Genomic DNA, 26208 nt, shown 5'->3' with positions numbered 1-26208 from the left:
TAGAAGTAAGTCCATCAAAAATTTCTGCTTTATAGACTGTACTATGCTCAATCTAGCCCATACTTTACATAGCTCCCCTCATGAAAGTGTACCCAGGCCTATTTTTAGCTTATCAATTTCCCAGCTCATCCCCATTCCTCTTGGAGCCTTAATGTTCTGTCTGACTTATGTGCTCTATCATCACATGGCCAGTTCCAAGATGTGGCGGAATTAGCAGGTGGGAAAGGGGTGGTGAGATGCCACTCACCACCTAAAAGTGATGCCATTTCACAAAGATACACAAATAAAAGTAGTATGTTGACATTGTACTTGCTAATAATATGATGAAAATACATTAGAGAAAGCAGTACGCAAAAAGAGATCGGTATATTCGATTAAAATGAGAATGACAGGCCCAAGCAGCAGGAAATAAATTTGGTCAAAAGGTGGTACCTTTTTCTTCGGTAGATCATTTCTAATCCAGCCTGTCTCTGACCTAGAGACCCAGATCTAAGCAACTACACTTATTGATCAAAAGGAGAACCCTTATTAAATGTACTTGCACTTACATAGGATCAGCTATTAGATGGTCGGGTCCTAAGCATTCCATCTACCTTTGAGAAACGTGATTTTACAGACATTTTCTCATTTCTACACATATCCTAGATTTATCTATTAACCCTATAGCATTCCCGGAAATTGTAACAGCCTATTATTTGTATCTCTACAGCAAAGTTTTTTGGTCACTATTCAAAACAAAACAAAGTTGAGTCATCTAACTTTGTTTAATGTTTAAACAACTTAGAAGATTTTCTTTCTGTTGGAAGACAAATATTTTTATGCACAACTATTTTGTACTGAGCACTATATTATGGTGCATAGAATATTTGGTATTAATAGTACAACTCTGAAGCTTTGTCAATGACTATTCACCAAAGTAAGATTGTATAAAATATAAAAATGTCAAAACCGGCAAAAGAAATTAAGGCCTGTTTGAAGTTTCCAGAATCTTCCAAAATTCTGGAATTGAGAAATATTTACCATTATGTTGCAAATAAACAATAGACTAGTGTTAGTTCCCACAAGACAGACAAACTTCTTTTTTTCTAAATTTATATTTTATTATACTTTAAGTTCTAGGGTACATGTGCACAACTTGCAGGTTTGTTACATATGTATACATGGCCATGTTGGTGTGCTGCACCCATTAACTTACATTGGGTATGTCTCCTAATGCTATCCCTCACCCCTTCCCCCACCCCACAACAGGTCCAGGTGTGTGATGTTCCCCTTCCTTTGTCCAAGTGTTCTCATTGTTCAATTCCCACCTATGAGTGAGAACATGCGGTGTTTGGTTTTCTGTTCTTGTGATAGTTTGCTGAGAATGATGGTTTCCAGCTGCATCCATGTCCCTACAAAGGACACAAACTCATCCTTTTTATGGCTGCATAGTATTCCATGGTGTGTATGTGCTGCATTTTTTTAATCCAGTCTGTCATTGATGGACATTTGGGTTGGTTCCAATCACTTGCTATTGTGAATAGTGCTGCAATAAACATATGTGTGCATGTGTCTTTATAGCAGCATGATTTATAATCCTTTGGGTATATACCCAGTAATGGGATGGCTGGGTCAAATGGTATTTCTAGTTCTAGATCCTTGAGGAATCATCACACTGTTTTCCACAATGGTTGAACTAGTTTACAGTCTCACCAACGTGTAAAAGTGTTCCTATGTCTCCACATCCTCTTCAGCACTTGTGGCTTCCTGACTTTTTAATGATCGCCATTCTAACTGGTGTGAAATGGTATCTCATTGTGGTTTTGATTTGCATTTCTCTAATGGCAAGTGACGATGAGCATTTCTTCATGTGTCTGTTGGCTGCATAATTGTCTTCTTTTGCAAAGTGTCTGTTCATATTCTTTGCCCACTTTTTGATAGGATTTTTTTCTTATACATTTGTTTGAATTCTTTGTAGGTTCTGGATAGTAGCCCTTTGTCAGATGAGTAGATTGCAAAAATTTTCTCCCATTCTGTAGGCTGCCTTTTCACTCTGATGGTAGTTTCTTTCACTGTGCAGAAGCTCTTTAGTTTAGTTAGATCCCATTTGTCAATTTTGGCTTTTGTTGCCATTGCTTTTGGTGTTTTATACATGAAGTCCTTGCCCATGCCTATGTTCTGACTGGCATTGCCTAGGTTTTCTTCTAGGGTTTTTATGGTTTTAGGTCTAACATTTAAGTCTCTAATCCATCTTGAATTAATTTTTGTATAAGAGGTAAGGAAGGGATCCAGTTTCAGCCCTCTACATATGGCTAGCCCGTTTTCCCAGCACCATTTATTAAATAGGGAATCCTTTCTCCATTTCTTGTTTTTGTTAGGTTTGTCAAAGATCAGATGGTTGTAGAGGTATGGTATTATTTCTGAGGGCTCTTTTCTGTTTCATTGGTCTATATCTCTGTTTTGGTACCAGTACCATGCTGTTTTTGGTTACTGTAGCCTTGTAGTATAGTTTGAAGTCAGGTAGCGTGATGCCTCCAGCTTTGTTCTTCTGGCTTAGGATTGTCTTGGCAATGTGGGCTCTTTTTCGGTTCCATATGAACTTTAAAGTAGTTTTTTCCAATTCTGTGAAGAAAGTCATTGGTAGCTTGATGGTGATGGCATTGAATCTGTAGATTACCTTAGGCAGTATGGCCATTTTCACAATATTGATTCTTCCTATCCATGAGCATGGAATGTTTTTCCATTTGTTTGTGTCCTCTTTTATTTCATTGAGCAGTGGTTTGTAGTTCTCCTTGAAGAGGTCCTTCACATCCCTTGTAAGTTGGATTCCTAGGTATTTTATTCTATTTGAAGCAATTGTGAATGGGAGTTCACTCATGATTTGGCTCTCTGTTTGTCTGTTATTGGTATATAAGAATGCTTATGATTTTTGCACATTGATTTTGTATCCTGAGACTTTGCTGAAGTTGCTTATCAACTTAAGGAGATCTTGGGCTGAGACAATGGGATTTTCTAAATATACAATCATGTCATCTGCAAACAAGGACACTTTGACTTCCTCTTTTTCTAATTGAATACTCTTTATTTCTTTCTCTTGCCTGATTGCCCTAGCCAGAACTTCCAACACTGTGTTGAATACGAGTGGTGAGAGAAGGCATCCCTGTGCCAGTTTCCAAAGGAAATGCTTCCAGTTTTTGCCCATTCAGTATGATATTGGCTGTGGGTTTATCATAAATAGCTCTTATTATTTTGAGATATGTTCCATCAATACTGAATTTATTGAGAGTTTTTATCATTAAGGGCAGTTGAATTTTGTCAAATGCCTTTTCTGCATCTATTGAGATAATCATGTGGTTTTTGTCTTTGGTTCTGTTTATATGCTGGATTACATTTATTGATTTGCGTATGTTGAACCAGCCTTGCATCCCAGGGATGAAGCCCACTTGATCATGGTGGATAAGCTTTTTGATGTGCTGCTGGATTTGGTTTGGCAGTATTTTATTGAGGATTTTTGCATCGATGTTCATCAGGGATATTGGTCTAAAACTCTCTTTTTTTGTTGTGTCTCTGCCAGGCTTTGGTATCAGGATGATGCTGGCCTCATAAAATGAGTTAGGGAGGATTCCCTCTATTTCTATTGACTGGAATAGTTTCAGAAGGAATGATACCAGCTCCTCCTTGTACCTCTGGTAGAATTCAGCTGTGAATCCATCTGGTCCTGGACTTTTTTTGGTTGGTAGGCTACTAATTATTGCCTCAATTTCAGAGCCTGTTATTGGTCTATTCAGGGATTCAACTTCTTCCTGGTTTAGTCTTGAAAGAGTATATGTGTCCAGGAATTTATCCATTTCTTCTAGGTTTTCTGGTTTATTTGCGTAGAGGTGTTTATAGTATTCTCTGATGGTAGTTTGTATTTCTGTGGGGTCGGTGATGATATCCCCTTTATCATTTTTTATTGCATCTATTTGATTCTTCTTTTTTTTCTTCTTTATTAGTCTTGCTAACGGTGTGATCTTTTCAAAAAACTAGCTCCTGGATTCATTGATTTTTTGAAGGGTTTTTTTCTGTCTCTATTTCCTTCAGTTCTGCTCTGATCTTAGTTATTTCTTGCCTTCTGCTAGCTTTTGAATGTGTTTGCTCTTGCTTCTCTAGTTCTTTTCATTGTGATGGTAGGGTATCAATTGTAGATCTTTCCCGCCTTCTCTTATGGGCATTTAGTGCTATAAATTTCCCTCTACACACTGCTTTAAATGTGTTCCAGAGATTCCGGTATGTTGTATCTTTGTTCTCATTGGTTTCAAAGAATATCTTTATTTCTGCCTTCATTTCATTATGTACCCAGTAGTCATTCAGGAGCAAGTTGTTCAGTTTCCATGTGGTTGAGCAGTTTTTTTGTGTGTGAGTTTCTTAATCCTGAGTTCTAGTTTGATTGCACTGTGGTCTGAGAGACAGTTTGTTATAATTTCTGTTCTTTTTTTGCTAAGGAGTGCTTTACTTCCAACTATGTGGTCAGTTTTGGAATAAGTGTGATGTGGTGCTGAGAAGAATGTATATTCTGTTGATTTGGGGTAGAGAGTTCTATAGATGTCTATTAGGTCCACTTGGTACAGAGCTGAGTTCAATTCCTGGATATCTTTGTTAACTTTCTGTCTCATTGATCTGTCTAACGTTGACAGTGGGGTGTTAAAGTCTCCTATTATTATTGTGTGGGACAGACAAACTTCTTTATATCCTATTACTCCCCTAGATTATGGGATTTCATACCCTGGGTTGAGAGATTTCACTTTGGTGATTTTACACAAACTCTGCTCTCCCCTAGAACCTGGATGTGGTCTATTCAAATGCCAGTAACCCCACAGAACCTGTCACAATACTCCCCTTAGAACCTCCGATACTGCTTCTTGGATCTAGCCTCCTACACCAGACTTTTTCTTTTCTTGGGGTAGATTCCTCTACAGACAGGGTCTCCCCTCCCTACTCCCATCAACACCACCATTTTCCTTCAGCAGAAGATTCCTCAGCTTCGAGGTACTTTAGTCAATGTAAATAGCTACTGGTGAAGGGGACCGATTGGTTTCACACACCCAGTCTTTACTTGAGCCCTGCAGGAATATGCCATTGTGACAAGGACATTACCTTTCTTGGTTTTAGAGTGAAGGTCTATATTTTGATTTTTAGTATCAGATTGGAGATTTTCCAGCATCTTTATTTGTCTTGACATTGGATTATTAATTCTTAGATATTTTATCTCTTTATTCCAATATGTATCACTTTATGATTCTGATAGGGTTATGATGGCCATGTCAAGGAGAATTAACTACCAGTCCATGGCAAATGGTTGTAGAGAACATAGAAAAGACAGAAAGTTAAAAAAAAAAATCCCAAACCTCTTGCTACCTCCTCGAAAAATATTAGTTATGCACAAGTTAGAAGCTTTCATTTAAATATTGATGATTTCCTCGTCTGTGCCTCTATAATCCCTTTCACTCTTAAGATTTTCTTCTGTGGTCTGAAACCAAAATCACTTTGGTCTGCAACAATAAGTCAGTCTTGTTGCTTTTCCAATTTATAAAATGACATTTATCTTCTGAATGGCTCCTCTTGAACAGTAGTTTCCAGACTTTTCAGCTTACATCCCTATTTTTGGTTTGATGTAGTCTCATAGCTTTACAAAAAGTGCTGAATGCCACATAAATATTTAAAGAAAATAAAGAGAAGTTTTGAGAATTTGAGGTGTAATTGTTTTTGTGTGGCTAAAAAAGAAAACAAGGTTAAAGATCACTGCCAAAGTATACAGAAAAGCACAAGAATTGAATGCAGACGCCTCCCAATTAGGATGTCACTGTCTGGATATAGAATCTCCCAAAACAAACTGGGTTATGCTTAACATTATCTTCAGTTTGGAAACACAAAGCCTGTAGGCTTACACTGATATCGTCTGTTAAATAAGGAGTGATCATTCTTTAAATTGTTATATTATTAATGAGTATCATGCTCCTAATAACACATTTCAGTGATGAAAAAGAAACTCAGCTATGATTTTTTTTAAAAATGTCTCTATCTTCTGCTACATATTCTGTGTTCTTCAAAAAATTTGGTATTTTTCAAAATAAAGAGGAGTATCGGTTGTAGAATCCTCATTAGGGAGATATATCTGTTTACACTAAGTTTTTTTCAAATATAGGAAGTATATTAAAAATGCAAAATATGATCTCAGTATTTGCCTCTCATAGAAACTGCTAAATAGCATCATCCATAATGCACAAGTGTTAGTAACTTTTTTCATATTTCCATTTTCTCATTACTTACTTTCTCAAACTCAGGTAATTAGTTTGGCAAACTGAAATTTATCAAAGGTTTCAGGAGGTGATTTCTTGGTCTTTGAGCCATTGGTTTAATCAACATTAAATAAACTACAGAAAGGGAAAAAGAAGGGGTTGGTTAACATGAATGTAAACAACCATATCTGTAAGCTCAAATCCCCTCCTTTTTCCTTAATCTTTATCAAGCCTTAGATAGTCACAACATTTCTTATTCCACTTAGCTTCATTTATTGGTTTGAATCACTTTTGTTTTATTTTTGATTATAGAATCATTCTTGATTTTTTTGAACATTTGGGAAATATTAATATGAGAACTTAAAGAAAAATATTGACATCTTCTGATTCTCTCACTTCCCAGAGATAAATAGATTTGGGGTTAATTCTTTATCTCACTCTCTCTCTCTTTCTCTTTCTCTCTTGGATTTTGTTTTGCTTTATTTTGTTTTCAAAACAAAATGTGGGCTCTTTAATAATGTATTACCACAAAATTACCTTGTAATGTATTAATAAAAAGTTGATTTTTGTGTGTGTTATCCGGCACATTGTTCTTCCTTTTGAATTTTAAAATTTGACTTTGCTGAGGGGAATTTCATTTTCTCTCATCTGAAATTACAAACATATCTTCTGTGCCTGAGTTAAGCATGAAATTAAGATAATTAAAGATGAGTAATGCTAAAAGTTCCCTGAGCAAAATCAAAGTAAAAAAGAATTAGGCTGTCGTGACTGAAGCAGCATTACTCATAAATCCTCTGGGATTTGTTCTTTTGTGTTTGTTTTATTTTATTTTTCTCCCTGTTTTCCTTTTCAGTGCAGGATTAAATCAGAACTTGAGACCAGAAACTGGTCAGAAAGAATTACAAACAGGAGAATTACTGCCCTGCAAATTTCTTCATTCCTGTAAATATTTGCTTGTTTATCTAACATATTTATTGCATACCATGGTGTGCCTTTTGATAATACTAAAATGACGGTGCATCATGTATAGGCAGATAGTTGCTAATTTATAAATTCCTAAGTTACTATCAATGCCCTCAGCCAAAAACCACCAGGAACACACATGTAATTGAGCAAGTTGGGTTTATTATTTTTTGCAGTAAGGGAGAACACCCAACATGGGAACCTGTGGGGTGTGTCAGAGAGAAGATATTAGAAAGACGTTTTCACAGGATTTGAGCTTGGGCTGGGTGATTTGGGACGGGGCCTAAGAAAGCAGAATTTGGTCTAGATTGGATGCTCTTAGAAAAGAAGGGCAATTCTACGTTTGAGTATCTTTGTGGGTGGAACAATAACTATGTTTTTGTCTGTGCTTCGGCAGAAGTATAAAGCGGCCTTGCTCTGTTCGATTTTATCATTGTCTCAGTGTAAACTTGTCTGAGGTTAGAAATTGTTTATGTCCAAGGAAAATAAAATGGGCTGGCTCTGAATGTCAGGCCAGTTAATAATAACACTGAGGTTGACCTGTGAATATTAGAACAGTTTCAGATGTCAGGAGCTGCACGTGTGTGTGCGTGTACACACGCTACTCCCATCAGGGTCTTTCCTCCCTACTAGGCATGGGCCTCGCCCCCAGAGCTGATCTCCTTCACCTTGCTTTGCTTGGGGCTGCTACTTTCCATCCCTGCCTCTGCTGGGCCTGCCTTGACAGGGGCTCTTTTCCTCCACTAGTGCCTATACTCAAGAGGCAGCAAAACCAAGCCCCCTTCACTGTGCCTGGATCAGGTGGGGAGAGAGGTATACTATCGGCATTTGAGTATGGAAGTCCCCTGCTCCTCCCTCTCCCTCATCCTCCATAGCTTATCAATTTCCAGTCATCATTCATTCTACCCACTTGTTTCTATTCACTTCTCTCTATTTCTACTCCCATAAGGCCACACTGTCCACTTTCCCTGGCAGTATTAGCCACCTGGTCTTCCTGCTGTCACCCCCGGCCCCTACAAACCCTCCTCTACACTGCTTCCAGAGGGATCTTTCACAAATGCAAATCTCAGAGTATCTCTGACCACTGTTAGCTTTTCATGGTGCTTATGATAAAGACCAATCCCATTATAAAACTTGCCATGATCGTCCCTGCACCTATCTCCCCAGCCCTTAGCTTTCTTTCATTTTATTCTCAACATTCCAGCCACAGGGTGAATGCACTCTATATGCATGTTTCCTCTCATGTCTTCCTTCTACTTGGAACCCATCCTTCTCCCTTCTTCCCTGCAAGCTTCAGTCTACATCAGTCCCTTAAAACCTCAGCCTAATCCTACCTTATATAAAAAGCTCCAGCCTGAGAAAACTCCCATAGCACATCATATATAGCACACTGTATTTCCTCTTCATAACACTTACCTCCATTTATTGTGGTCAATGTCTTGTGTTTCCAAAAGACTGTGTTCCATGAGGAGACAGGGCCTATCTGTGTGGTTCACAGCTATGCCCCAGTGCCTGGCATGTAGTGGATGCTCATCAAAATATTTACTGAGTATATGAATGTGTTAATTCAATTTTACATATGAATAAAATGTCTCAATAAATACTATTAGCTTTTATTTTTTTTATTTTTTTATTTTTTTTATTTTTTTTTTATTTTTTTGAGACGGAGTCTCGCTCTGTCGCCCAGGCTGGAGTGCAGTGGCCGGATCTCAGCTCACTGCAAGCTCCGCCTCCCGGGTTTACGCCATTCTCCTGCCTCAGCCTCCCGAGTAGCTGGGACTACAGGCGCCCGCCACCTCGCCCGGCTAGTTTTTTGTATTTTTAGTAGAGACGGGGTTTCACCATGTTAGCCAGGATGGTCTCGATCTCCTGACCTCGTGATCCGCCCGTCTCGGCCTCCCAAAGTGCTGGGATTACAGGCTTGAGCCACCGCGCCCGGCCAATACTATTAGCTTTTATATCACTGCTAGTACTACAGATTATTTTAAATTTGACAAATCAGATCAGATAGTGTTCTGCGGAAAGATGGAACCTGAATTCTGGAGCAAAAACTCTTACTTTTCTGTAACACACTCCACTTACAACAGGTAAGCTGTCCATGATTTCTCATGCACTCTTGTAATAAATGCTATTTTATATTGTACCACTTATTTTTTATATTTTTTTTTTTGCTTCCTGTCTCTTCAAATAGATTACCAGGGCCTTAAAGTCTGGGAACCTAACTCTCATTTATTTGTAGTTTTCCACAATCCAAGCACTTTCTGACACATACCAGGACTGGGATAAATTTGGTCTATTAGATTTCTGCACTTAATAGATTGGGCATGTTTTAAATAGATAATCAGTTTCCACGAAAGGAATAAATGACATCTGCCTCCTCTTTGTTTTTATGAATTATTGCTCTTTCATTATTCATTTGGTCACTCAATGTTTATAAGACTATTGCTACCTGTCTGATTCCATATTAAGTATTCAGTATACAACGTGAATGAAATACAGCTGCCTTCTTTTGAAGAGTTCATAAGGAAATGGATAATAGTAATGCGAGATAAATCCAACAGTATAACAACAGGAAAAGCACTACTTCTGAGTAAGGGAGTATATGGGGTACATCTTAAAGGGTGGGAAGTGAATGTGCTTGGGTTATTGTTTTCAACAGCACAGAGACATACAAGAGCAGGGCGGTTGACTGGTACTCAGTGTATAGGCAGGATAATAGCAGAAGATACATCTGGAAAGGTAGGTTGCATCTGTGCTGGGATTACAAGCTAGATTGAGTCAAGACTTTGTCCTGTTGTGTGGTATGTAGGTGCCATAATACCCAATCCTCCTTCAAAGATAAATGACCTATATCCCCAGCCTCTAGGAGTGCTGCCAGCAGAAAGTCAGTAGCCTTCAGCCCTCAATCGTGAGCCACCTAAGAAGTTTGCCTCTGCTGGAGAGAGCTATCACGTCCAAGGTCATGCCTCCTCCTTCCCATGGTAGTCTACGTTCAATGACTGATTGAACTGGGTGCATAAGGTCTGATTCCTTGATCCCAACTCAGGACAAGTCAGAAGGGTTATCTCAACCTCAGAACTCGCCTTAGGTTCAACTGAAGCCCCATAAGAAAGCTTCTCAGTTTTACTTCTCTCTCTTCTTTGTTCTGCCATTATTTTCTTCTCCCCTCTACTTCCCAACAAAATTCTTGCACAGTAACATCAGTTTCCAAGTCTGCTTACTGAGGACTCCTTACGGGGGAACCCATCCTGCAACAGGTGGTATTGGGGAATTACCAAGGGGACTTAAGCAGGAAGGTGACATAATCAAATAAATATTTCTTCAATATGAGCTTTCCTGAACATGTGAAAATAATTAGGCTTTAAACAAAAAAGCACATCAATTAATTTATTTCATCAGTGATTATTCCTATAGGGCTGAAAAAGCTGGTATGGCAGCTGCAAAGACATGCAGTGTTTATATTTTTTGATAATGGATCATTTTTCTTCATTATTGACAGCATATTCATCTTTTAGGATTTTTTTAAAACATTAATTCATTAAATTTTGTATCAGAGCCTAGGAATTACAAAGTAAAATCTTTATTTTCAAAACTTGATAATCAGAAACTTATCCTGATTAAGAAGTGAAATATATTCCTGGTTTTTAGAACATCATATAGGTATAAAATGGATAAACAAGAAATTTTCCAAAACATTTATATTAGTTTTTAATATCCTTTGACTCTACTATGGCAAAATTAATGTTTATTTTCTACAGGATGGGATACTTTCGTTCCACCATCAGATGACTGAAAAATGCACATTTTCAATTCTATCTTTCAAATGCTCAAATCCCAAAGACAGATTAGGTACACCAGTGGAGAATTGTATCAAATAAAGGTTGCAGTTGACGTTTTGTCAATTTTCAATTTTTTCTTCCACATCTATTGAGTGTTTTCAGACTGCCTTTACATCATTTATTCAATCTGCAGTTACTGAGAAACTATTACAAGGGATGCATCAAGAGTAGTCATAAACCCTCATATCATTAGAAGACATGAGCTGGCACATGAACCCCACACTGGATGCACACTTGCACTTCCCTTTAGTGACTAAGGCTTTGTCAACCTTTTCACATCTGACTCCTTCTTCCCTTCAAGTGATATTCCTTCCTGGAGTCCTCTTGGTTCCTCATTCACACAGGCTTACATGGGTCTATTCCATAGTTTGCTCAAACCTGCTAATGAAAGCCCCTGGCTTTTCCTTCTCATGTATTACTGGGAGTGCCTCACATGAATTTCCACAATTCCAAATGCCATGAGGTTAGTCACCATGTTGGGGTTCCTGTTTCTTTCCTCTTTAGCTCTGGCATCCTAATGCTGAGCACCACCTCTTTTACTTCTATAGGATTTGTCTACACCCTGAGAGTACAACAGTTTCCTCCAGGTACCACTGCGCCCTAAAGAGTATGCAGGGAATATCTTCTCCTGACAGTCTCTACAGACTCTCCTCAACCCCAAATGGAAGCACCGGAGCCCTGCAGTTGTCAAATCTCTACAATGTTTAGTTCAAGAAGAGGAAAAACTCTCCCCGTTTTGTTAATTATGGGTGTTCCCATTTTTATTCCTTCGGACAGCTGTCCTCATATCATTAGAGGATATGAGTTGGGACAAAGATACCACACTGGCTGCAGACTGACCCTTCCCTTTAGTGACTAAGGCTTTGTCAACCTTTTCACATCTGACTCCTTCCCTTGGAATGATTTTTCTTCCTGGAGTCCTCATTCACACAGGCTTACTTGGGTCTATTCCATAGTTTGCTCAATATTTCTGAACCCAGTGGAGGTCACAATTTAGACCAGAGACACTGCAAACAATAAGTAAATGTGCAATGTCTGCCTTAAGAGATTCTGGAATTTCTGTAATTGCTAACACATCTCAAGATGACCTAAAGTCACCAAAAATTTGTAAATGGCAAAGAGAAGGGAATAAATTACTGTTATTTCCAATTATTTTACTCTTTTTTCTCTCAAAGGATAAAGAATTCTAGTTTTTCATAAAACTCCCGGAAGAAAATATAGGAATAAACCTCTGTGACATTGGGTTAGGCAATAGATTCTACAATATGACAAAAAAATGCATAAATGACAAAAAAGGAAACAGATAAACGGGACGTTATCAAATTAAAAGCTTTTGTGCTGCAGATGATACCATTACGAAAGTGAAAGTTCAGCCCATAGAATGGGAGAATGTATTTGTAAATCATATACCTGATATGGAGCTTATATATAGAATATATAAAGACCTTTTACCCTGCAATTATTAAAAGATAATCAGATTAAAAATGAGCAAAGGATTTGAACTAACATTTCTCCAAAGAAAGTATACAAAAGGTTGATAAGCACATGAAAAAACTCAACATTATTGGTTATTAGGAAAATGAACATCAAAAGTACAATGACATACCACTTCATGTCTATAAGATGGCTATAATAAAAAAGACAATAATAAGTGCTGACAAGCATGTTGAGAAATTGGAACCCTCATATGCAGCTGGTAGGAATGTAAAACTGTGCAGTTGCATTGTAAAGTAGTTTAGCAGTTTCCCAGAATGCTAAACATAGAGTTACTATATGACCCAGCAATTTCACTGCTAGGTATATATGCAATATAAATATGAATATATGTCTACATAAGAATGTGTACTTTAAAGTTCATAGCAGCACTATTCTTAATAGCTAAAAAGCAGAAACAACTCAAAAGTCAGTTAACTGATGAATGGGTAAGTATAATTTGGATTAGCCATATAGCAAATCAACATTTGATAATAAAAATAATTGAAATACTGATACATGCTACAATGTAGATAAACATGAAAACATTATGCTAAATGAAAGAACCCAGTCACAAAAGACCACATATTGTGCGATTTCTTTCATATAAAATGTCTAGAATAGGCAAATCTATGAAGACTGAAAGTAGATTAGTGGTCACGTAGGACTTGGATAGAACTGGAGTGAGAGAATAGGGAGTGGCTGCTAATGAATATAGGGATTCTTTTTGGGGAAACAAAAATGTTCTCAAATTAGATTGCAGGGATGATTGTAAAAATGTACAAATATACCAAAAAACATTACATTTTAAAATTTAAATGGTTGAATTATATGCTTTGTGAATATCTCAATAAATTTGTCAAACTTATTTTTACAATTCTAGCTTTTGTTAGTATAGTTTTTAAAAAGAATAACTAATTCAATACTGTTCAAATTTTGAGAATTATCTCATTACCTCACATAAACAAGACTTAAACATTTGTATGGAAAAGGGGGGCTTCCTGAGAAGTTATTTAGTACTTCAGAGTCTTTTTGACAATAGATTAAGGTGAATATTAAAATGGCTATTGCTTTAAAAGTGGAAAGAGAATCTGTGACACTTTAAGCCAGGCAGGAACATTTAAAAATTGTTATTGTAGAAAAAAATTGTAATTTTTTGACAGAAAAAAATTCCCTATTCATCATTCAATATATCATCATTTAATATGAAGGACAACAAAATACACTCATTAACTGCCTGAATAAATTTGCATTTTAAAGTAATTTAATTTTCACTAATATAATTTGGATGACTCAAGTGAAACATAAAGGAATTAAATGAACAGATTATTTTGGATATAAATTTTACAGAAATCAACATTTATTATGAAATATAACATACATTTTTATTTCTAAAACAAATTTTGAGTACTTTAAAATGAAAATCATGTTGCAAAAAATCACAAAGTTCCAACACATTGGAATGATTCAATTTCAATAAGACTTTCTTTCCTTTCTTTATAATCATGAGTTTAACTTGGGCCTGCCTCCAGAACTTTGTTTATAAAACCATTCTATTTCATTCAGGATTGTTTCTTATACACTGACAGTTTATTGAAGAGAATTAAGCAAGACCCCTAGGATACATTAGAGAAAAAAAAAAGGCAGAAAAAGTCTAAATTATATTTGAATAGTCTGCTCTCTGGATGTCCAATTCCAGACAATGAGGACCACTTGATTTTCAAAGACATATAAGGAAGATGTCTACACCCTCTCTTCATCACCACTTCCATCAACTAACAACCCATATTGCAGGAAGTTTGACATAAATGCTTGTGGTGACAGATGATTAACACCAGGTTTTACTTCCAAAAAAAGAGTCTGATGTTATCACCTTGTCTTTTCTTGAAGGACTAAGAGTTAAAAGCTTACGAGAGAGAGAAGTCAAGGTCTAAAAGAAGTAAAGTTCTTTACAGAAAAGCAACAGAATGCAAAGAAACATTTTATTTGGCTTGAATTTGAAAGTGGTCTTAAAAGAGGTTAGAATGCCTAGAACACAACAATGCTTTAAGAACAAACGTGGAACAGCACAACCCTATTTGGAACAATTGGACTAATATTGCCATGAGCCGATTGGCATCTTATAACAAGTGGAGTTTGCAAAGCCTATGCTACTCATAGATTTCTAGACAAGTCTGTGTTACATTGTACCACTTGAATATATGGTCAAAAGACAGCTCACTTTTATTTTCAGCACATTCAGAAATAATGATAAATTCTAGACCAAAGTGACAAACAATTAAATTATATACCCAAGAATTGTATCTTCCAGTGACTGTTAAGCTTAAAATGTGTAGGACTATTAAGGTATTGTTTGGAAGATGGGGATAGGGTCTATAAAACATAAGCATATGTATGCAACATGTATGTCTTTTGTCCTCCACATTTGGAGAATAATTTTTGCAATATGAGATGTATTGTGTTTTCCTTTTGAGCTATATGATTTCAACATTAGGCTATGTATAAAAATTAATAGTGAGATAATTTATAAGGCTTCATGCTATTTTAATTCAGTCACAACAGCTGAACTTATGAATATCTAGAGGTAAACAAGGCTCCCTTTTTCTTTCTCTTTAATTTGCTATCAAAGCCAACAATTTAAAAAGTTAGCAAAATTTGTTAACATAATTAAAATATATAGCAAAAGTTATTGAAAAATACTTCTATTCCATCAGCTAAACATTTTATAAATACTAAAATTTAAAGTTAGCTGAAAACTTGCCAACATAGTTGAAACTTGTTAACATAGTTGAAATGTATTATAAGTATTACTGAAAAATACTTCTATTTTATCACGTAATTTTAAAAATATTTATGAACCTTTCTATGAATTAACCAAAACTTTTCAGAATGCAAAAAAATGCTAATAATCACCATCCTTTGATTTACAAAGTGCAGAAAATATGCAGGAATTGAGTGGATGAGGCATTTCAAAACTGATTGTAAAATGTTTATCTAATATTAGTAATATTCCAATGTATATCTGACTTCCAAGGCTACTTAACACATGCTGCAAAGATACCCTTTGACACAATAACCTTTTTATTCATAACAAGTCCTGTATATATTTCAGATATAGCACATATACCATCTTTCTTATTCTAGTCATATTGAACACATAGCATTACGAAAAATTAAAAATCACTTTACATTTTAAAATGTGACTAACATTGTTACGACAATGTTGACCAACAGATAAAGTGATAAAAAGTCTTTTCAAAGTGTTTGTGTTTGCATTTTAAATAAAATATACTAGTATTATTTGATGTGCCTGTACTTTTTGAAAGATATATTTATGAGAAAATAATACTTCTTTCACATTTTTGCTAATTTATTAATGATTTTCTAAACTGATATTTATTATTCATTTAATATTAATATTTATAACATTTTATAATGTTTAGTATTAACATTAATTTATTAATAAATTCATTTAATTTATTATTGTAGCATTTTAATGACCATCATTTCTGTAGTCTCCAGTGGTACATAATTTATATCGTTTTGAATTTTGTAAGGACACTTTGTAAGAAGCATGTGCTAAGTTTTGTTCATTGTGTGGCCAGATTTATTTCTGCGGTGCTCATATTTGCACACAATTCTCAGAGATCATTTTTAAAGTAGAAAATTTTCATATATTTTATGTTGATTTCTAGAAATCCAGGAAGTTTAACCAGATTTCAGCACTTACTTCTTAACAACAAAAAAAAATACTAACACTTATTAGTAAGTTTACCAACTGCCACAAATTTAGTTTCTTAAAACAACACCTATGTATTATATTTCAGAGTATTCTAGGTCAGAATTCCAGAGCATGGATCAGCTGAGTCATCTGCTTAGAGTCTCACATGGGGAAAATCCAGGTGTCATCAAAGTTGTGTTCCTTTCTGCACATTCCCGGGATAATCTACTTCTGAGCCCATATAGGTTGTTGGCCAGGTTCATTTATTTGCCATTATAGAATTGACTTTTCCATTTCCTTCATGACTGTCAGCCAGAGGTCAATCTTTGATCCTGCAGGCTGCTCTCATTTCTTCTCAAACTTTCCGTGTGTTACTCTCCAGCAATGGCAGGGTGAGTCCCTCTCACATTTTAAATTGTTCTCACTTCTGCTACTACATCTATCTGATCTCAGACAGAGAAAATCCTTTGCTTCTAAGGGCTCATGTGACAAGATTGGGCCCCTCCAGATAATCTAAAGTAATCTCTATATTTAAGGCCCATGACTTTAATTACATCTGCAAAGTATCTGTTGCCATATATGTAACACATTTATACATTCTGGGAATTGGAATGTGGATATCTTTGAGGGGCTATGATTCTGCCTACCAAAAGATTACATAAATTAATTCATATAAAGTGCTTAGAAAATGGTTGGTGAAAAATGGTTCTTTTTTTTTTATTGTAGTAACAGTGAAACTTCATATATACAGTGCACCATGACATCATCTTATCCAACATTTTGTTCAAATCCATCATTAGCCTCAGTATGATTGATTGTGACTGTATTATTAGCCTATAACCTTTTAAAAAATACATTGTTCTGCCACACTGTCATTTTTGTGGTATCAAATTAAAGTGATATTTTAAAATATATTTAAAAGCTAAAGTCAATTTATGATATATCTTTCTATTGTGAACTATCACTTTAGAAGTAAAGTTTTGAATTTGAGTATTCAACAGAATTTGGCCCATTTTGATCACTTTGGCATTAGGAAATTAACAGCAACTAGGCAACCTTATCAATACATTCAAAGAAAAACTGTCACTTTAAGTACCAGCTTGATCAAAAACTTAAATACAGATATGCTTGTAAGTCTGCAGCAGTTCTTGGTTACAGGAAGGTCAGCTGGATGTTCTCAAGTAGGACTCTACTTATCTTTTCAAATGACTTTAAAATTACAGTATAAAATATCTCATGGGAAATTTGTATATCTTTGATAATACATGGAGAAATATTTAAGCTTGAGCAAAATTTTTTGTAGAAATGTAATATTACAATTGCTTTTGTGAAATCTTGTACTCTGGCTTAAGCTCTTTGAAGAAAAACACATGCTTTTTCTACATTTTGCAGTCTCTTTATTCTACAAGATATTTGCCGTATCAAGTTTGTTAAATGAAATTTAACATGTTGCTTAACACAGCAAAATAAAAGAAAAATTAGCTATGCTTTAATATCCATAAATATGTTAGGATTTTCATTTTTGCTTACATATGAAGTATGATTACCTCTACAATTCCTCAGAGTAAAAATAAAAATGAAATAAACAAGTATTTTTCTGAGGTATTATTTGCCTTTCTGTCTCATCAAAAGATTAAAATCTGTATATCTAGAGTGTTATATACTTTCCACATGTTTTTCAAACATTTAATCTTCTGTTTATTGCTCTAGAAGAATCTGTCATTACTTGGATATGGCAGATGAAGAGACCAAAAAGCTACTTAGCATGCTAAAAGCTAGTGGCAGAGCAAGTTGACAAAACAAAACAAAAAATATACACACAAAAAAAGTCCTCGTGATCAATACGATCTTCACGAACTTTTAGATTGGCAGCTCTCAAATCCTTTAAGTAACAAGGTGGTTGATAAATAAATACATACCTTATTAAATACAATGGCAAATTGATTTGTTCTGAGAATAACTTCTAGGACTGAGAAGAACTAAGACTCCCCTGGTTCTGACTCAGAAATCTGTATTAAATTGAAAAGTTGAAATAGAAAAACAAAACTTCAATAAAGGCAGGGACAAAGGTGGGAGAAAACAAAAAGGAAACATTGAAAGAGAAAAACAAACAAAAAATAAATAAATAAAACTGCTCAGAACATTCCTCTGGAGCCATTTATAATTCCTGGGTATACTTCAGTATTTAAATTGCTTGTCTGTTAATTATCTGGGCTGCAACTTATCACCTGGTCACATGTTTTCAGCAGAACACAAACTAGACTAGAACAAAGTAGTGATCGATGGGAATTAGTTCCATGATGTACTATTGATTGCATATAAAAAAGAAGGATTTAGGGTTTATCACATTGCTGAAAAGTGTTTGTTTTCTCCCACAGATGTAGCCATTAGTTAGGAGCATAGCATATGGCTGGAGGGTAATTAAGAAGCTAATGCCTAGTAGAATGAGGATAAATAAACTAGAGGATGCAACCACATTACATCCCTCTGCCGCTACTTGTCTTTGTAATAGAACTTTGGCCCATGTTTAGTGATTCTATTTAATGACATGGAGCACTCTGAGAAAAAGCAAGTTTAGGAAAGAGAAAAGAAATCCAGAGTACAGTTTGCACATGTTAACTTTAAGGTGTCCACTAGACATTCATATGTAGGTATCAAATAAACAGATGTTCAAAAATATTTCAGTAAAGAAGGCTAGGGCAAGAGATAGAAATTTAGAGGTGAAGCATGAAACTGATAACTAAAACTGTCACCAGAAAGGGGTCTCAATCCAGATTCCAAGAGGAGGTTCTTGGATTTCGTGCAAGAAAGAATTCAGGGTGAGCCCAAAGAGTAAAGTGAAAGCAAGTTTATTAAGAAAGTAAAGAAATTAAAGGGTGGCTTCCATAGGCAGGGTAGTGGGCTGCTGATTGACTATTATTATGGTTATTTCTTGATCATATGCTAAACAAAAGGTGGACTATTCATTAGTTTTCTGGGAAAGGGACAGGCAATTCCCAGAACTAAGGGTTTCTCCCCTTTTTAGACTATATAGGATAACTTCCAGAAGTTGCCATTAAATCTGTAAACTGTCCTGGCACTGGGGGGAATGTCTTTTAGCATGCTAATGATTTATAATTAGCATAGAATGAGCAGTGAGGATGACCAGAGGTCACTTTCGTCACCATCTTGGTTTTGGTGGATTTTGGCCGGCTTCTTTACTGCATCCTGTTTTATCAGCAGGGTCTTTACAACCTGTATCTTGTGATACTAATCCTCCTGACCTCCTATCTCATCCTGTGACTAAGAATGCCTAACTTCCTGGGGATGCAGCCCAGTAGGTCTAAGCCTTATTTTACCCAACCTCTATTCAAGATGGAGTCACTCTGGTTTGAATGTCACTGACAAAACCATTGCGAAAGACTAAGATCACCCTGGGAGTAAGCCTAGAAAATAAAAGATAATTGAACCCTGTGGTTCTCTAGCATTAATCACTGGGAAGAGGAGAAAAAACAAAATAGGAGACTGATAAGAAGCAGCAATTAAAGTAAGAATAAAAAAGACAGTGATGTCCTGCAGGATCAGTGCAAAGTTGTTTCAAAAAGGAGGGAAGGATCAATAGTGCCAAGTGACAGTGAAGGTCCAAGTTAAATGAGCACTGAAAATTGACCACAGTGTTTGATAACACAGAGGTCATTGGTGACTTGAAAAGAGCAGTTTCAGTGGAATGATGGGGACCGTAGTAGAATAGAGAATGTCAAATACAAAAATGGATATAGGCAGAAACATTGCTCTTTGAAGTTTTTTTGTCATGAAGAGGATCATAGAAATGTGGTGGCAGCTGAAGGCAAATCTACTGTCAAAAAACAGAAGTGTTTTTTGTTTTGGTTTTGGTTTTTTATTTTGTTTTTAAGTGGAGACATTATAGCATTTTATATGCTGCATTGGAAAAGAAAAGTTGATTGTGCAGAGAGAGGGATAGCCATTGTAAGGGCAGAGCTCTAAAGCATGGTCCACGTGGAGGAATTAGCTTTTTTTTTTTTCTTTTTTTGAGAGGGAGTCTGGGTCTGTTGCCCAGGCCAGAGTGCAGTGGCCGGATCTCAGCTCACTGCAAGCTCCGCCTCCCGGGTTTACGCCATTCTCCTGCCTCAGCCTCCCGAAGGAATTAGCTTTGAATAAAAGCCAGGGTTCATTGAGTATTACAGGAGAACAGTTATTGATAAGAACAAGAAAAAGGTCTTAATCATTAGCACTGGTGGCAACTGTAGTCCTCTTCAAGAGGAGAAAGGGAAACACTCCCAGCTTTACGTGTTGGCCCTGAAGATGTAGCTCCCACTTTAAAACCACAGCATGTTTTCTCCCTGAGGATATTACACTGTTGGAGGGGCTTGGTCCAGGTGCTCTGATTTCTTTCTTTTCCCCTCCAACTTTCAGAATCCAGCTATTATGTCAGGTTCCTTTTTCCCTCGTTATAAATTTTTTCTTTGGGGCCCAGTTATTGAAATCATTCACGTTTTTCTTGTCAAAATATTATTTGACCCATGTAAATTAGTCTTTGCAAATACATAATGTAAGATATTCCTAGTTTTACATAAATATCAATTACAGCCCTGTTTGGAAAACAAATATGCTCATTCTATGAGGAAATAAAAATAGTCAAAAACATGGAAGCCTTAGGATACAATAGGAGAGCCTCATGGTCAACAATGGAATGTGTCCTCCTTGTGTAACCTTGCAGAACACTGATTGATATGGCGATTACAGCTTTCGTATCTTTTTTTTTTTTTTGAGACAGTCTCAGTCTGTCTCCCAGGCTAGAGTACAGTAACGCGGTCTCGGCTCACTGCAACCTCTGCCTCCCAAGTTCAAGCGATTCTCCTGCTTCAGCCTCCTGAGGAGCTGGGACTACAGGCACCCACTACCATGCCTGGCTAACTTTTTTATTTTTAGCAGAGACGGGGTTTCACCATATTGGCCAGGCTTGTCTCGAAATCCTGACCTTGTGATCTACCCACCTTGGCCTCCCAAAGTGCTGGGATTACAGGCATGAGCCACCATACCGTTAATTTTTAAAGTCTCTTCTTGCATATAGCAATATTTTGCTGTTTGACCAAGGGCTCAGTTTTGATGGGAAGTATATGGAATGGTGAGAAAAATGGAAATAACTTAATTAGATAGATAATCTTCTGAATAATGAGTGACAGAAGCTAAAACTCAATTACTCTCACAAGCAGGAGGCTACTACATCCAATGGACAGCCAAAATGGGAAGGAAAGCAAAAGTTACAGAAAGGAAAGGTGTTTCAGCTCAAGTCTGCTAAAAATTTTTTGTCTCAGTCAGGACTGGGTTACAGGGACAAAGGTTGATAATATATGATCTTGATTTATTGTTAGTACTGCTGGTAGACTCTTATAAGGCCACTGACTAAGGATGTCAACAAGATAAGCAAATGAGCAACTGATCCAAAGTTAGAAATAAATTTTGAATATTGAAATGTGTAATTGATATTAGGATGATTTTCAATATAATCCTCCATCATGAAATCAGTAATCAAATAAAATTGAAGTCATAGCTAAAAAGGTCAGAATTAACTAATTTTTTCTTTTTGAGGCAATAATGTTAGGCCTTTATAGTTCATAGAGACACCAGGATCTGGATATATACTTCAATTAATATCAATTTTTGAGATATTTTGCCTAAGGGGAAAACAGGTACCTGCTGAAAGCGTATCTTTTTTTCTTTTCCTTTCACCAGGAAAGGTTCAGCTAGCTTGAGAAAGAGAAGACTCAGAAGTCCACACTGCTTCTATAATTCACATGGTGACATTTAACTGTCAGCTATTATTTCTAAACTATTAACTTTTATGAAAGCTATTTAGACAATGATGTCTATGGTTAATAATACTGGCTTCAAAAATGTCATTGGGTAAAGGACAGAATCCTCATGGCAGTTTCTGCAATCTTTTCTTTTTTTTTTTTAAGAAAAAATTACAGCAACAGTTTGGTGGTGTCCCATTTTCTCTCACTTAGACGTATTCCTTTCTTTTTTCAAGATGAAACACCTTCAAGGATTGTCCCCTGAGGGTATTGTAAAAGCATTTTCAAGCTTCAAATTAGACTGGTCGCTACAGGTGGCTTCAGTACCATGTCCTTGGTGACTTATACACAGTCTCCGGCACACAGTAGGTACTCAAGAAGCAGATGCTGAATGAGTTATAGTAGTTGGAGAAGGAGTTTTATCTCAATTGAGAGTTGATTGTTAGCAATGCTTCTATTAGGAAGGAAAAGTCAAAAGTAAAATCAAACAAAATATTCCTCTTATTGCATTAATTTTTTGGCTCTCCAGTTTCTTTCACAGTTTCTGCTTATAATGCTACTCTGAACAGGTTCCAAAATCCCTAAGCCACGCCAGTTTTTAATACCCTGGGAAAATTCAATTTTATTTTTTTAAAGCAAAAATTTCTATATATCTCATTAATTAATGGTTTTTCACCTAACAAAGCTAACAATGTAAACTTAGGAATTTTTAAAGGTATTAACTAGAGATACCTTTAAGAATACTTATGGAGTTTATGAACCATAAAAAGGAGTTGTTACACTCTAACATTTTTGCTCATTTTTCAAATATCAGTCCATTAAGACATTTTATTTCTCTGACCTGATTTTCCCTGAGGCAACATATACATATTTGCTTATGTAAAGGATCAATAGAAAAGTGATTCTCAGAAAGAAAATCATTAAATTATTCTAGAACTAGGCCTCTGCACAATAATGAATGAAGTAATCTTATTTCTTATTAATAGTTCCAGAGAAATAATTTTAATTTTTGAATGTACCTGTATCTCCAGGTCTAAGTTAAAATGCTCACCTTTCTGTTGAAATGCTCACCTCACTGTCTCTCAAAGCACAAAACAGAGTCTGGGTTTCTGTGCACCTTCACAAAGGAGTCCAAGAATATTCATTCAGGAGAGCAAATTTCTCTGCCCCTGCAAGAATAACAAACCCAAACTTCTAGAGGGGGTCAAGTCCAGAGGGCTGCACAAAGGCAACAAAAACATCCTTAATACTTCCTGTGTGATACAGAGCCAACTTCAAGGCATTGCCAATCAGCAGTCAGAAGTCAGCCAGAAATACCCAACCTCCATCATAAAAATAAGGTCTGCCAGAGGCTGAGTGAACGGTATCTGTTTAACCAGGGTATCATTTTTCTTCTTTTTTTAATCAGTCTTTCACAGTAATTCAAAATTTGAAGAAATACTTCCTAGCACTCTTATAGCAACTTTAAATTTTTAAAAAATATTTTTATACTTATCATCTAAATGTTGTCTTAAAAACATCTGTAAGAGCTATTTTGTATGTGAGGTTACTGATACAGAGAATAATGAAATGATGGTTCTAAAATCACATAGAAATTGAATGTCAGAGTCACATTCAAGTTTCCCAGTTCTCTGTGTGTAGGTTAGTGCTGCCCTTTTGCAAGGAAAGAACTTAGAATTCTCATCTCTGCCCTCATGACAGAGACATTTAGAAAACACAGACTCACTAATTATCTACATCCTAAAGCAAAATTTTAGTTAATCTTCACCATTTATTTTCATGAAGAAATTTAGTCACGTTATTATGAAAATTATTTCAAAGAACAGAATCTGTTGGCAATGATGGACTCTAATGAGCAGATATTAAGCTGCTACATTAGTTTCCCAAAATTAGTGCCCTTTATATTGCTTCCTTAAATGTAACCATTTCTGCCAGAATAATTAGATATTATTAGTCCTTGAAATCAAAAGCGATGGGAAACTAATTACATAAAGTTGAATGAATATCTTAACTTTGTTGTGTGGCACGCCATGGCCAGCCTTGTTTGTAAAAAGCCCCTAAGTAAACGTAAGTGTAAGACACCTGGACCCTACAGACACGAAGAAGGAAGTGTGTAATGTGGCTGAGAATGGCCAGCCATCACAGAGCTCGTTTCCTCTGCCTTCTGTGTTACTCACTAATGCTGCAGGTGGCCACGTGACTTAATTCTAATCAATAGAATATAGAAACAGAAACAATAGGCACCAATTTCAGGCCTGTTTCGTAAGAATTCCTCCAAGCCCTTTCCTCTTTGACCAGCTTGATACAACAGGCACAGTGGCCTTGGAACCCATGTGCTGAAGATGACAGAGGCATAGAATGGAACAAGCCCAGAACCTTGCTTGATTCACCACATGAGCGGAATTTGTCTACCAATTAGGAACAACAATTTTGGAAGCTGCAATAACTGAATTTCTGTCCATCTTGAGCTAGGACAGAAAGAGTTAGAGTTTGTGAGTGCAGGTGGTATTAATTTAACCAATGTCTAAAGTATAATCCCAGCTTATGCACACAAAATAAAGAAGACTTTGCATTAGAATGGTTCCACACAATTTCAGGACTTGAAGGTATATGGACAGCTTGAGTCATGATCTTGCTGAGAAATAGAATGTCTTGCATGGAATCATGATAAAATGGGTGTTAGTGTGGCCCTTTCAGGTGTGAAGCTTAATGCCTGGCTCTGTCCCTGGTCCCTTAGACCAGGAATATTCCTCTCCCTGAGCAGAGCATGAACCCTCTCCACCACCCTGGTTTTATCTTCACAGGAATGAAAGGAGGATATAGGGAGGCCATGATCACTAGATGTATCTATTATTGATGTTCTTCTCATATCCCTTTGATAATTGATAAAGCATGTGAGTAGGACTACTTGCCGTCTATCAGTGGAATCCCAGTCTTCGCTGATTATTTATATGTGCAATCACTATAAACTTATTGGATGAAACATACAAAGATAGTAGGCAGAACTTATTGGATGATACGCAAAAGGAAACTTTACTTTTATTTTCACTGAACCTTTAAAAGCATGCCATGAGTTGTCTTTGTCCTCTGCCCCTGGATGAAATTTAGAGAATATCCTACCATTTTTCTGAGCACCTTCATGTAAAATATAGGCTCAATTCATAACTACTGTGATTAATCCACTGCTGTAATTAAAACTTTAAAATTCTTTCAAAGGTTCACTTATGGTCCTCCCTAATTCTTTTGTAGGCAAGCCATATGCATGGGAGAGTGGAATATTTCTCTTTCCCTTACTTGTAAAATTGTTTAAAGTTATTTAGACGTGAAGGAATAACAGATCTGTAAATATTATTATGGGAATATAATATCTATTATCAATATCAAATTATTAGAATAATCCAAAATTATAAAATTAACATGACTTACAAGTGAAAGTGTTTACACATTTAAAATTAAATCTAATTTTTTCTCTGATAATGGTTATAATCATACCTTAAATATTGTTTATTAGAAAACATTGGACATCAGCCAGATAATAATTTTAAATTCTTTTTTTTTTTTTTTTTTTTGAGACAGGGTCTCGCTCTGTCACCCAGGCTGGAGTGCAGTGACCGGATCTCGGCTCACTGCAAGCTCTGCCTCCCGGGTTCACGCCATTCTCCTGCCTCAGCCTCCCGAGTAGCTGGGACTACAGGCGCCCGCCACCTCGCCCGGCTAGTTTTTTGTATTTTTTAGTAGAGACAGGGTTTCACCGGGTTCGCCAAGATGGTCTCGATCTCCTGACCTTGTGATCCGCCCGTCTCGGCCTCCCAAAGTGCTGGGATTACAGGCTTGAGCCACCGCGCCCGGCCAATAATTTTAAATTCTTAACCTTAAATCCTAATTCCTTCAACAATGCTGGTGCTTAATTTAGGAAACAAATAATACATTTTTTTTTTTACTGAATTGTAATTCAGGATGAGAATGTATTACCTCAGGCAACCATATGAGATGCTATTAAAAATGCAATTTATTCTACTACATAAAAAATAACTAAAAATGCTCTAAATCACAGAAGTGGTGTAAGCAATGAACTGAAATATATTTCAAATTTATTAAAGTCCAAAATATGTTCATTCTACTTCTATGCACAATATAGCACTCCAAAAAGCCAATGCCAC

This window comes from Theropithecus gelada, chromosome 3 (assembly GCF_003255815.1).
Source record: "Theropithecus gelada isolate Dixy chromosome 3, Tgel_1.0, whole genome shotgun sequence".
Lineage (NCBI taxonomy): Eukaryota > Metazoa > Chordata > Mammalia > Primates > Cercopithecidae > Theropithecus > Theropithecus gelada.
Note: the sequence above shows the minus strand (reverse complement) of the source record.